The following is a 14,044-nucleotide window of genomic DNA, read 5'->3' as shown; positions in this document are numbered from 1 at the left end:
GCACCACCACCACCACCATCAGTACCAGCTGGCAACCACCGCCCACGGGCTCTTCCACCAGACTTCCTCATTTTTTGGAAAATCTAACCAAAATATCAACCGTTATATGAAACTGTAAAACAAGGTAGAAGGTGTATATAAACTTGTTGAGAATTTAAATCTCCCTTTTTTTTGGGGGGAGACTGAACCAAAACTCAGGCCCAGTATATAAAACAACACAATGTAAGTGGCAGAAAGTGGCTGGCTGATATACGACAAACTAACAGGACTGAAGTATATCCACTTTGTGATAATTTGAATCTCAATTTTTCTTTTTGGGAGACTGAACCAAAACTCAGGCCCTGTGCATAATACAACACAATGTAAGTGGCAGAAAGTGGCTGGCTGACATACGACAAACTAATAGGACTGCAGTATATCCACTTTGTGAGAATTTGAATCTCACTTTTTTGGGGGGAGACTGAACCAAAACTCAGGCCCAGTGTGTTAGGAGTCGGGTTCTCACCGCTGCACAGGGGGAATCTCGAACCATGTCTGCTGCGATCTCCCATTCTGCATCGGCTGCAGTGGAGCCTGCTCAGCGGAGACGTCGGTCCCAGCGTCTCACTGAATCTGATACTGTGCACTGTGCAAAGGGTTACTGCTGCCTCTCCAGGCTCTGCTATTGTGCCCCACACTGATCTGCGGCAAGCAGGTATTTTGGGAGCAAGTCCTGCTTTGCACACAATGAGCATGCCCAGGGTAAAATCTCTGTGGAGATCAAGGGTCACATGCTCAGGTACTGCAGCAACTTCCATTGGTCCTCCAGGATGGTCCTGTACCTGATTAATTTCTGTGGCAGCCTTCCATTGGTCCTTCTTGGAAAGTCCTGAAGGTTCTCATGACCGCACGGCCATGCACTAGTGTCAAATATGTATGAGCTCAGCGCCAGCATGGTCGTGTGTGGTCAGGGACCTGACTGAAATAAGCCCCTAGAATGCTGGCACCTCCGGCGAGGAGTTTTGTGTATGCAGTCAGGGACCCAGCTGAAATAAGCCCCTAGAATGCTGGCACCTTCGGCGAGGAGTTTATGTGTGAATTCAGGGCTGGCTAATAGCTGATAGAATTCCGGCTCCACCGGAGAGGAGCTGCGTGTTGGTTGGACTGCATGACCATTGTCGGCTCTACACAGTAGCTGTGTCCCCTGTGAGCCAAACAGGGCACAGTGTTCTCTTTACTACGGGCTCTGTGAAGTAACAGAGTTTGTTTGTTCTAATTTGCTTCAACGCCTTACTTAGCAGCAGGTTCTTTCCTGCACGGTGGATCCCGGATTGCGAACTCACCTATCCCATCTAATAAATATATTCGGTGCGTTCTACCAACCCTAACAGTACACTAGCGCCAGGATCTGGCTAAGTAATGGCAGATGAACAGCGATTGCAGGGGTACATCCAGCTGCTGGAGGGCCAGTTGGCGTCTCTTGAGCGTGCAACCTCGGCGGTGGATGTTACCGCAGTAGCTGTTCAGGCTGCTAGCGTGGCTGCAGCAGCTTTACCCACTGCCACCTCTGTTCTGACTTTATCTCACCTCCCATTGCCTGAGAAATACTCTGGGGACAGTAAGTCCTGTAGGGGTTTCGTGAGCCAGTGTGGTATACACCTCGAGCTCCTGGCTGCATGTTTTCCCATAGAGCGGGCAAAGGTGGGATTCATAATCTCTCTCCTGTCGGACAGAGCTTTGGAGTTGGCTACGCCGCTGTGGGAGCGCAACGATCATGTGGTGCGGAGTGTTCCTCGGTTTCTGGACACTCTGAAACAGATCTTTGTAGAACCTCAAGTCAACAATGATACAGCGCTCCAACTGCTGGCTTTGACTCAGGGTCCAACCATGGTTAGCCATTTTGCCGTCCACTTCCGGACATTAGCGTCTGAGTTGGAATGGCCAGATAAAACCCTCATTCCCGTATTTTGGAGGGGGCTGGCTGACCATGTGAAGGACGCTTTGGCCACTAGGGAGATTCCCGCCACACTTGAGGAGCTCATAGCTGTATCAACTCGCATAGACCTTCGTTTTCACGAGCGAAGGTTGGAGCGAGTCCAGTGTAGGCAGAGGTTTTGGCTGGCTCCCACCTTCGCCAGACCTTTGGAATCTCCAGTCCAGCCGTCCGAGTCACATGAGGCCATAGAGGTGACACGAGCGGGATCCAAGTCCCGGTCCACTCGTGCACTTAAGGTCTGTCATGTTTGCCGGCAGTCAGGACATCTTGCCTCCAAGTGTCCTCAGTGGTCGGGGAAACGTCAGCATCTAGTGGCAGTTGGAGGAGGTACACTAAACATGGCGACGTTTGCCTCTAAGTTGTCCTTCAAGGGGACAATTACCATAGGCTCTTATGGTAGAGCTATGTGTGGACTCTGGGGCGGAGGGTAATTTTATGTCATCCACTTTTGCCCAGCGTCACACAATACCCCTGGTGATGCTCCCCAAACCAGTAACAGTTCGAGTGGTAAATGGGTCGACATTACCCTCACAGATTACCCACCAAACCATTCCTTTAACTCTTTCTGTGTCTCCATCACATCAGGAGATTATCTCTCTATTAGTCATTCTTGAGGGAATTGAGGTCCTGTTGGGGATACCATGGCTACGCTGTCATTCTCCTCATATAGAGTGGTCCTCAGGAAGAATTTTGGGATGGAGTAAATCCTGTGAGGGTAGATGTCAGAGGGAGTGCATTCAGGTTGCTACAACAGAGGTACCCGCAGATCTTTCCTCTCTCCCCAAGCACTATTGGCCCTATGAGGATGTGTTCTCCAAAAGGGCTGCGGAGACCCTTCCGCCTCACTGCCCCTGTGACTGTCCTATTGACCTCTTGCCTGGTGCTGAGTCTCCCTGGGGTCGAGTCTATCCGTTATCTCTCCCGGAGACAGAGGCAATGTCTCAGTACATTCAAGAGAATCTGGCAAGAGGATTCATTAGGAAGTCAGTATCACCGGCAGGGGCTGGGTTCTCCTTCGTACGGAAGAAGAGTGGAGACTTACGTCCATGCATAGACTACAGGGGTCTTAACGCCATCACCGTTAAGAACAAGTGCTACCCCTGATATCTGAGCACTTTGATAGGCTTCGGGGAGCAAGGGTATTTACAAAATTAGATCTGCGGGGTGCTTGCAACCTGATTTGCATCCATGAGGGGGACGAATGGAAGATGGCTTTTAACACCAGGGATGGGCACTATGAATATCTGGTGATGCCCTTTGGGCTCTGTAATGCTCCAGCCATTTTCCAAGACTTTGTGAACGACATCTTCCAGGATATGCTCACCACCTTGGTCGTAGTCTATTTGGATGATATTCTCATCTACTCTCCAGATACTGACTCCCATCGGAGAGATGGTCGCAAAGTCTTCGACCTCTTACGGGCAAACTCCCTCTACGCCAAGTTGGAGAAGTGTGTGTTTGAGCAGGAGTCCTTGCCATTCCTTGGTTATATCATCTCTGCCCAGGGTTTGGCTATGGATCCTGCCATGCTACAGGCTGTGATGGACTGGCAGGAACCCTATTCATTTAAAGCAGTGCAGCGCTTTATGGGGTTCATTAATTACTATTGTCAGTTCATCCCACACTTCTCAACTTTGGTAGCTCCCTTGGTTGCCCTCACCAAGAAGGGAGCAAATCCCAAGTTGTGGTCAGAGGATGTCTCCAAGACCTTCCTCTCGGTTAAGTCACACTTCGCTAGCGCTCCCATTCTACATCGCCCCGATGTAGATAAGCCATTTATCATGGAGGTGGATGTCTCATCCGTTGGTGCTGGAGCAGTCCTTTTCCAAAAGGATGCTCAAGGTCGGAAGCATCCTTGCTTCTTCTTCTCCAAGACCTTCACACCGGCAGAGAGGAATTATTCCATCGGGGACCGGGAGTTGTTAGCCATGAAGTTGGCTTTCTCAGAGTGGAGACATCTCATGGAGGGAGCTCGCTTTCCCTTCCAGGTTTTCACTGACCACAAAGACTTGGTATATCTACAGACGGCCCAGCGGCTGAATTCTCGCCAGGCTAGATGGTCCCTGTTCTTCTCCAGGTTTAATTTTACTCTTCATTTTCTCTCCGGGGAGAAGAACATTCACGCCGACGCTCTCTCCCGCTCCATAGTGTCATCTGAGGAGGAGGAGGAGGAGCCTCGGTTTATTGTCCCTTCTGAGAGCCTGAGGACTGTAGCTTTGGTTTCGCTAGAGTCTGTGCCCCCGGGCAAGACTTTCATGCCAGCTAATTTACGATTGGAGGTTCTCTCTTGGGCTCACTCGTCCAGAGTGGGTGGGCATTTTGGGACCAAAAGGACATCCAAGCTTTTGGTGAGAACGTACTGGTGGCTGCATATGGCCTGTGATGTCAGGGACAATATTCGGGTGTGCGTTTTCTGCGCCCAGAATCGGTTTCTTCGGCAACGACCTGCTGGGTTGCTTTACCCCCTACCGGTGGCAGACAAGCCCTGGGAAATCTGCATCCTCCTTCATTGGCTGAAAAATGGTGTTGAAAGCGTCATACAAAACGCAACTTTTGCGCGCAGATCGCCGACCTCATGGCAGATCCCACACTAGGATTGAGTCGGGTTTCATGAAACCCGGCTTTGCCGAAAGTCGGCGATTTTTGAATTTGCTCGATCCGTTTCGCTCAACCCTAGTCTGCAGTATGTTCTGGGAGCATGCCTGTGCCAGATAACCCTGGACTTCATTAACCCGTGATGTCCTCCTGCCTTCGTCTGTCATCCTGAGACGTGTACCCTACTCTGATGTGTGGAATCGGGATCCTGACATTGTTTTGTTATGTAGTGTTTTTATTTGAGTAAACTTTGTTTCTTCATACTTGAAGTTGTGCGGTGTAATCTAGTTATGCATATCGCCAACTTGTCCACATGCTCAGCTGCCACAGACGCTGCTCACTGCCCTTCCCTAGTCTGGGTAGGTCCAGGTAACTCTATGTGGTCCAGTGGGTCCACATTCCATTCCCACTAGGGACGCTCGCCCCACGTCGTTATGTCTGGCGAAGTGGAGGCGTCGGCTCGGCCGTGTCTGCGTATGCTCCTGATGAGGCGGCGGATGGTCTCCTGAGAGATTTAAGTGACATCAGCGGTAGTCACTGAGGCTGCGCAGACTCCCCGCCTGACGCAGTGAACTTGACAGCGTGGGAAAATGAGTTCATGTCTGGTCAGGCGAGGAGGCTGTGCAGGCTGCCTTTTATTCATTCCTCCATGGTTTAAAGCCCGGCCGGTAGTATTAGCACTGCTCCAAGATGTAAAATATTTAACTCCTTGAGATGGATTGCAGCATGGGACTTGACTGTACGGCGGACAGCTATGGGATATTGTTGCTTTTTTATTTTGGATTTTTTTTGCAGAAGAACGAGGGCTTCGCTTGGATTGAGAGTGTAATAAAGATTGTAAACCTGTGTGTTTAGTTATTTCATTAAAAGACTTTATTCTTAATGTGTGTATATTTTTTTCACCCATTCTTACTATTGGATTAATAATGGATAGGTGTCTTATTGACACGCCTCCATTATTAACCAGGCTTAATGTCACCTTACAATAGCAAGGTGACATTAACCCCTTATTACCCCGTATGCCACCGCTACAGGGCAATGGGAAGAGAGAGGCTAAGTGCCTTTTCTGGGGTGGCTGGGGGCAGATGTTTTTAGCCAGGGGGGCCAATAACCATGGTTCCTCACTGGGCTATTAATATCAGCCCTCAGTCACTGGCTTTCAATCTCTGGCGGAGAAAATTGTGCTGGAGCCCACACCAGTTTTTTCCATGAACTAATCCTTTAATTTAACACCTACAGCTCCAAACTTTTACACACATACACTACTAACATTATTAGTGAGGGACATATAAAAATCTAACTGATATGCAATGGTTTACTGTATGTAAACCCTGTCTCATATCCTGTCGGGTTCTGCAATGATTTTACAGAACCCGACAAATGAATTATCGGCTATTCTGCTATCTAACTCTCTATGAAATATAAAGATATATATGTGTCAATGACATATATATATATATATATATATATATATATATATACTAGCTTAAGATCCCGGCGTTGCCTGGGCATAGTAAATATCTGTGGTTAGTTATAGCACCTCACTTCTCTTATTTTCCCATCACGCCTCTCATTTTCCCAATCACATCTTTCATTTTCCCCCTCACATCTCTCATTTTCTCCCTCACACCTCTCATTTTCTCCCTCACTCCTCTCATTCCCCCCTAACACTTGTCATTTCGACCTCACATCTGTCATTTTCCGATCACTCCACTATTTTCCCTCACTCCTCTCATTTTGCACCTTTTCATTTTCACCTCACACCTCTCATTTTCACCTCAGTATATACATGTTTGTCATCTCCCTTATATATAGTATACACCTGTATGTCATCTCCTGTATATAGTATATACCTGTATGTCATCTCCCCTGTATATAGTATATACATGCTGTGTCATCTCCCCTGTATTTAGTATTTACCTGTATGTCATCTCCTATATATAGAATATACCTGTATGTCATCTCCTTCTACATATAGTATATACCTGTATGTCATCTCCTCCTGTATATAGTATATACCTGTGTGTCATCTCCCCTGTATATAGTATATATCTGTGTGTCATCTCCTCCTGTATATAGTATATACCTGTAGGTCATCTGCTCCTGTATATAGTATATACCTGTGTGTCATCTCCTCCTGTATATAGTATATACCTGTATGTCATCTCCTCCTGTATATATATGTACCTGTATGTTATCTCCTCCTCTATATAGTATATACATGTGTGTCATCTCTCCTGTATATAGTATATATCTGTGTGTCATCTCCCCTGTATATAGTATATACCTGTGTGTCATCTCCTCCTGTATTAGACCTCGTTCACACCTTATTTGCACAGTATTTTTACTTCAGTATTTGTAAGCTAAATTGGCAGCCTGATAAATCCCCAGCCAACAGGAAGCCCTCCCCCTGGCAGTATATATTAGCTCACACATACACATAATAGACAGGTTATGTGACTGACAGCTGCCGTATTTCCTATATGGTACATTTGTTGCTCTTGTAGTTTGTCTGCTTATTAATCAGATTTTTATTTTTGAGGAATAATACCAGACTTGTGTGTGTTTTAGGGCGAGTTTCGTTTGTCAAGTTGTGTGTGTTGAGTTGTGTGTGGCGACATGCATGTAGCGACTTTTGTGGGATAAGTTTTGTGTGGCAACATGCGTGTAGCAACTTTTTGTGTGTTGAGTTGCATGTGACAGGTTAGTGTAGCAAGTTGTGTGCAGCAAGTTTTGTGCATGGCGAGATTTGCTCGTGGCGAGTTTTATGTGTGGTGCCTTTTGAGTATGTGCAAGTTTTGTGTGAGGCTACTTTTGCATGTGTTGCAACTTTTGTGCATTCCGCGTGTGCAAGTTTTGCGTGTGGCGAGTTTTCCATGAGGTGAGTTTTGCACTTGTGGCGAGTTTTGTGTGAGCATAGTTTTTGCATGTGGCGAGTTTTGCGCGTGGCGAGTTTTGAGCGGCGACTTTTGTGTTTCGACTTTTATGTGGCGAGGTTGGTGTATGTGTGGTGAAATGTGTGCTGAGGGTAATATGTGTTCAAGCACGTGGTAGTGTGTGGCGCATTTTGTGTGTGTGTTCATATCACCGTGTGTGGTGAGTATCCCATGTCGGGGCCCCACCTTAGCAACTGTACGGTATATACTCTTGGGTGCCATCGCTCTCATTCTTTAAGTCCCCCTTGTTCACATCTGGCAGCTGTCAATTTGCCTCCAACACTTTTCTTTTCACTTTTCCCCATTATGTAGATAGGGGCAAAATTGTTTGGTGAATTGGAACGCGCGGGGTTAAAATTTCACCTCACAACATAGCCTATGACGCTCTCGGGGTCTAGACGTGTGACTGTGCAAAATGTTGTGGCTGTAGCTGCGACGGTGCAGATGCCAATCCCAGACATACACACATACACACACACACACACACACATACACACACACATTCAGCTTTAAATATTAGATATATATATCTAGTATATAAAGCTGAATGTGTGTGTGTGTGTATGTGTGTATGTCCGGGATTGGCATCTGAACCGTCACAGCTACAGCCACAAAATTTTGCACAGTCACACGTCTGGACCCCGAGAGCGTCATAGGCTATGTTGTGAGGTGAAATTTTAACCCCGCGCATTCCAATTCACCAAACAATTTTGCCCCTATCTACATAATGGGGAAAAAAGTGAAAGGAAAAGTGTTGGAAGCGTCGCAGCTACAGCAACAAAATTTTGCACAGTCACACGTCTGGACCCTGAGAGCGTCATAGGCTACGTTGTGAGGTGAAATTTGAACCCCGCGCTTTCCAATTCACCAAACAATTTTGCCCCTATCTACATAATGGGGAAAAAAGTGAAAGGGAAAGTGTTGGAGGCGTCGCAGGTACAGAAACAAAATTTTGCACAGTCACACGTCTGGACCCTGAGAGCGTCATAGGCTACGTTGTGAGGTGAAATTTTAACCCCGCGCTTTCCAATTCACCAAACAATTTTGCCCCTATCTACATAATGGGGAAAAAAGTGAAAGGAAAAGTGTTGGAGGCGTCGCAGGTACAGAAACAAAATTTTGCACAGTCACACGTCTGGACCCTGAGAGTGTCATAGGCTATGTTGTGAGGTGAAATTTTAGCTCCGCGCTTTTCAATTCACCAAACTATTTTTCCCCTATCTACATAATGGGGAAAAGTGAAAGGAAAAGTGTTGGAGGCAAATTGACAGCTGCCAGATGTGAACAAGGGGGACTTAAAGAATGAGAGCGATGGCACCAAAGAGTATATACCCTACAGTTGCTAAGGTGGGACCCCGACATGGGATACTCACCACACACGGGGATATGAACACACACACAAAATGCGCCACACACTACCACGAGCTTGAACACATATACCACCCTCAGCACACATTTCACCACACATACACCAACCTCGCCACATAAAAGTCGAAACACAAAAGTTTCCACTCAAAACTCACCATGCGCAAAACTCGCCACATGCAAAAACTAGGCTCACGCAAAACTCGCCACAAGTGTAAAACTCACCTCATGGAAAACTCGCCACACGCAAAACTTGCACATGCGGAAAAATTGCCACATGCACAAAATTTGCAACACATGCAAAAGTTGCCTCACACAAAACTTGCACATACTCAAAAGGCACCAGACATAAAACTCACCACGTGCAAAACTCGCCATGCGCAAAACTTGCTGCACACAACTTGCTACACTAACCTGTCACATGCAACTCGACACACAAAAAGTTGCTTACACGCATGTTGCCACACAAAACTCATCTCACAAAAGTCGCTACATGCATGTCGCCACACACAACTCAACACACACAACTTGACAAACGAAACTCGCCCTAAAACACACACAAGTCTGGTATTAGCCTTCAAAAATAAAATTCTGATTAATAAGCAGACAAACTACAAGAGCAACAAATGTACCATATAGGAAATACGGCAGCTGTCAGTCACATAACCTGTCTATTATGTGTATGTGTGAGCTAATATATACTGCCAGGGGGAGGGCTTCCTGTTGGCTGGGGATTTATCAGGCTGCCAATTTATCTTACAAATACTGAGGTAAAAATACTGAGCAAATAACGTGTTAACGAGGTCTAATACAGGAGATCACACAGGTATATACTATATACAGGGGAGATGACACACAGGTATATACTATATAAAGGAGGAGATGACATACAGGTACATACTATATACAGGAGGAGATGACATACAGGTATATACTATATACAGGAGGAGATGACACACAGGTATATACTATATACAGGAGCAGATTACCTACAGGTATATACTATATACAGGAGGAGATGACATACAGGTATATGCTATATATAGAAGATGACATACAGGTATATACTATATATAGAAGGAGATGACATACAGGTATATACTATATATAGGAGGAGATGACATACAGGTATATACTATATATAGGAGGAGATGACATACAGGTATATACTATATATAGGAGGAGATGACATACAGGTATATACTATATACAGGGGAGATGACACACAGCAGGTATATACTATATACAGGGGAGATGACATACAGGTATATACTATATACAGGAGATGACATACAGGTGTATACTATATATAAGGGAGATGACAAACATGTATATACTGAGGTGAAAATGAGAGGTGTGAGGTGAAAATGAAAAGGTGTGAGTGCAAAATGAGAGGAGTGAGGGAAAATAGTGTAGTGATCTGAAAATGACAGATGTGAGGTCGAAATGACAAGTGTTAGGCGGGAATGAGAGGAGTGAGGGAGAAAATGAGAGGTGTGAGGGAGAAAATAAGAGATGTGAGGGGGAAAATTAAAGATGTGATTGGGAAAATGAGAGGCGTGATGGGAAAATAAGAGAAGTGACGTGCTATAACTAACCACAGATATTTACTATGCCCAGGCAACGCCGGGCTCTTCAGCTAGTCTACTATATAAAGCTGAATGTGTGTATGTGTGTGTGTATGTGTGTGTGTGTGTATGTCCGGAATTGGCATCTGCACCGTCGCAGCTACAGCCACAAAATTTTGCACAGTCACACGTCTGGACCCCGAGAGCGTCATAGGCTACGTTGTGAGGCGAAATTTTAACCCCGCGCATTCCAATTCACCAAACAATTTTGCCCCTATCTACATAATGGGGAAAAAAGTAAAAGGAAAAGTGTTGGAGGCGTCGCAGCTACAGAAACAAAATTTTGCACAGTCACACGTCTGGACCCTGAGAGCGTCATAAGCTACGTTGTGAGGTGAAATTTTAACCCCGCGCTTTCCAATTCACCAAACAATTTTGCCCCTATCTACATAATGGGGAAAAAGGTGAAAGGAAAAGTGTTGGAGGCGTCGAAGCTACAGCCACAAAATTTTGCACAGTCACACGTCTGGACCCCGAGAGCGTCATAGGCTACGTTGTGAGGTGAAATTTTAACCCCGCGCTTTCCAATTCACCAAACAATTTTGCCCCTATCTACATAATGGGGAAAAAGTGAAATGAAAAGTGTTGGAGGCGTCGCAGCTACAGCCACAAAATTTTGCACAGTCACACGTCTGGACCCTGAGAGCGTCATAGGCTACGTTGTGAGGTGAAATTTGAACCCCGCGCTTTCCAATTCACCAAACAATTTTGCCCCTGTCTACATAATGGGGAAAAAAGTGAAAGGAAAAGTGTTGGAAGCGTCGCAGCTACAGCAACAAAATTTTGCACAGTCACACGTCTGGACCCTGAGAGCGTCATAGGCTACGTTGTGAGGTGAAATTTTAACCCCGCGCTTTCCAATTCACCAAACAATTTTGCCCCTATCTACATAATGGGGAAAAAAGTGAAAGGAAAAGTGTTGCAGGCGTCGCAGCTACAGAAACAAAATTTTGCACAGTCACACGTCTGGACCCTGAGAGCGTCATAGGCTACGTTGTGAGGTGAAATTTTAACCCCGCGCTTTCCAATTCACCAAACTATTTTTCCTTTATCTACATAATGGGGAAAAGTGAAAGGAAAAGTGTTGGAGGCAAATTGACAGCTGCCAGATGTGAACAAGGGGGACTTAAAGAATGAGAGCGATGGCGCCAAAGAGTATATACCGATCAGTTGCTAAGGTGGGGCCCCGACATGAGATACTCACCACACATGGGGATATGAACACACACACAAAATGCGCCACACACTACCACGTGCTTGAACACATATACCACCCTCAGCACACATTTCACCACACATACACCAACCTCGCCACATAAAAGTCAAAACACAAAAGTCGCCGCTCAAAACTCACCACGCGCAAAACTCGCCACATGCAAAAACTAGGCTCACGCAAAACTCGCCACAAGTGCAAAACTCACCTCATGGAAAACTCGCCACACGCAAAACTTGCACACACGGAAAAATTGCCACATGCACAAAATTTGCAACACATGCAAAAGTTGCCTCACACAAAACTTGCACATACTCAAAAGGCACCAGACATAAAACTCACCACGTGCAAAACTCGCCATGCGCAAAACTTGCTGCACACAACTTGCTGCACTAACCTGTCACATGCAACTCGACACACAAAAAGTTGCTTACACACATGTTGCCACACAAAACTCATCTCACAAAAGTCGCTACATGCATGTCGCCACATACAACTCAACACACACAACTTGACAAACGAAACTCGCCCTAAAACACACACAAGTCTGGTGTTAGCCTTCAAAAATAAAATTCTGATTAATAAGCAGACAAACTACAAGAGCAACAAATGTACCATATAGGAAATACGGCAGCTGTCAGTCACATAACCTGTCTATTATGTGTATGTGTGAGCTAATATTTACTGCCAGGGGGAGGGCTTCCTGTTGGCTGGGGATTTATCAGGCTGCCAATTTATCTTACAAATACTGAGGTAAAAATACTGAGCAAATAACGTGTTAACGAGGTCTAATACAGGAGATCACACAGGTATATATTATATACAGGGGAGATGACACACAGGTATATACTATATAAAGGAGGAGATGACATACAGGTACATACTATATACAGGAGGAGATGATATACAGGTATATACTATACAGGAGCAGATTACCTACAGGTATATGCTATATATAGAAGATGACATACAGGTATATACTATATACAGAAGGAGATGACACACAGATATATACTATATACAGGGGAGATGACACACAGGTATATACTATATACAGGAGGAGATGACATACAGGTATATACTATATATAGAAGGAGATGACATACAGGTATATCTATATATAGGAGGAGATGACATACAGGTATATACTATATATAGGAGGAGATGACATACAGGTATATACTATATATAGGAGGAGATGACATACAGGTATATACTATATACAGGGGAGATGACACACAGCAGGTATATACTATATACAGGGGAGATGACATACAGGTATATACTATATACAGGAGATGACATACAGGTGTATACTATATATAAGGGAGATGACAAACATGTATATACTGAGGTGAAAATGAGAGGTGTGAGGTGAAAATGAAAAGGTGTGAGTGCAAAATGAGAGGAGTGAGGGAAAATAGTGTAGTGATCGGAAAATGACAGATGTGAGGTCGAAATGACACGTGTTAGGCGGGAATGAGAGGAGTGAGGGAGAAAATGAGAGGTGTGGGGGAGAAAATGAGAGATGTGAGGGGGAAAATTAAAGATGTGATTGGGAAAATGAGAGGCGTGATGGGAAAATAAGAGAAGTGACGTGCTATAACTAACCACAGATATTTACTATGCCCAGGCAACGCCGGGCTCTTCAGCTAGTCTACTACAGGTCCTTCTCAAAAAATTAGCATATAGTGTTAAATTTCATTATTTACCATAATGTAATGATTACAATTAAACTTTCATATATTATAGATTCATTATCCACCAACTGAAATTTGTCAGGTCTTTTATTGTTTTAATACTGATGATTTTGGCATACAACTCCTGATAACCCAAAAAACCTGTCTCAATAAATTAGCATATCAAGAAAAGGTTCTCTAAACCAGAGGTCCCCAACCTTTTTTGCACCAGGGACCGGCTTTAAGCAAGACCAGTTTTCCATGGCCCGGTGGGGTGGGGGTGGGGCTCTGGTCATATGGGGGTGGGGTTATGGAGGGGTGGAGCTTAGTGCATACTTATGTAATTATGACATTTATAATGAGAATGTGATTCACACATTCACACACACACATTCTCACACACACATTCACACACACATTCACACACACATTAACACACACATTCACACACACATTCTCACACACATTCTCACACACACACATTCACATTCTCACACACACACACATTCTCACACACACACATTCACACACACACACATTCACACACACATTCACACACACACATTCTCACACACACACATTCTCGCACACACATTCTCACACACACATTCACACACCCCTCTCACCTCTCCTCGCACTCTACCACAGCATCT

This window comes from Ranitomeya imitator, chromosome 6, assembly GCF_032444005.1.
Source record: "Ranitomeya imitator isolate aRanImi1 chromosome 6, aRanImi1.pri, whole genome shotgun sequence".
Taxonomy (NCBI): domain Eukaryota; kingdom Metazoa; phylum Chordata; class Amphibia; order Anura; family Dendrobatidae; genus Ranitomeya; species Ranitomeya imitator.
The sequence above is the reverse complement of the archived record's forward strand: the minus strand, read 5'-3'. Positions refer to the sequence as shown.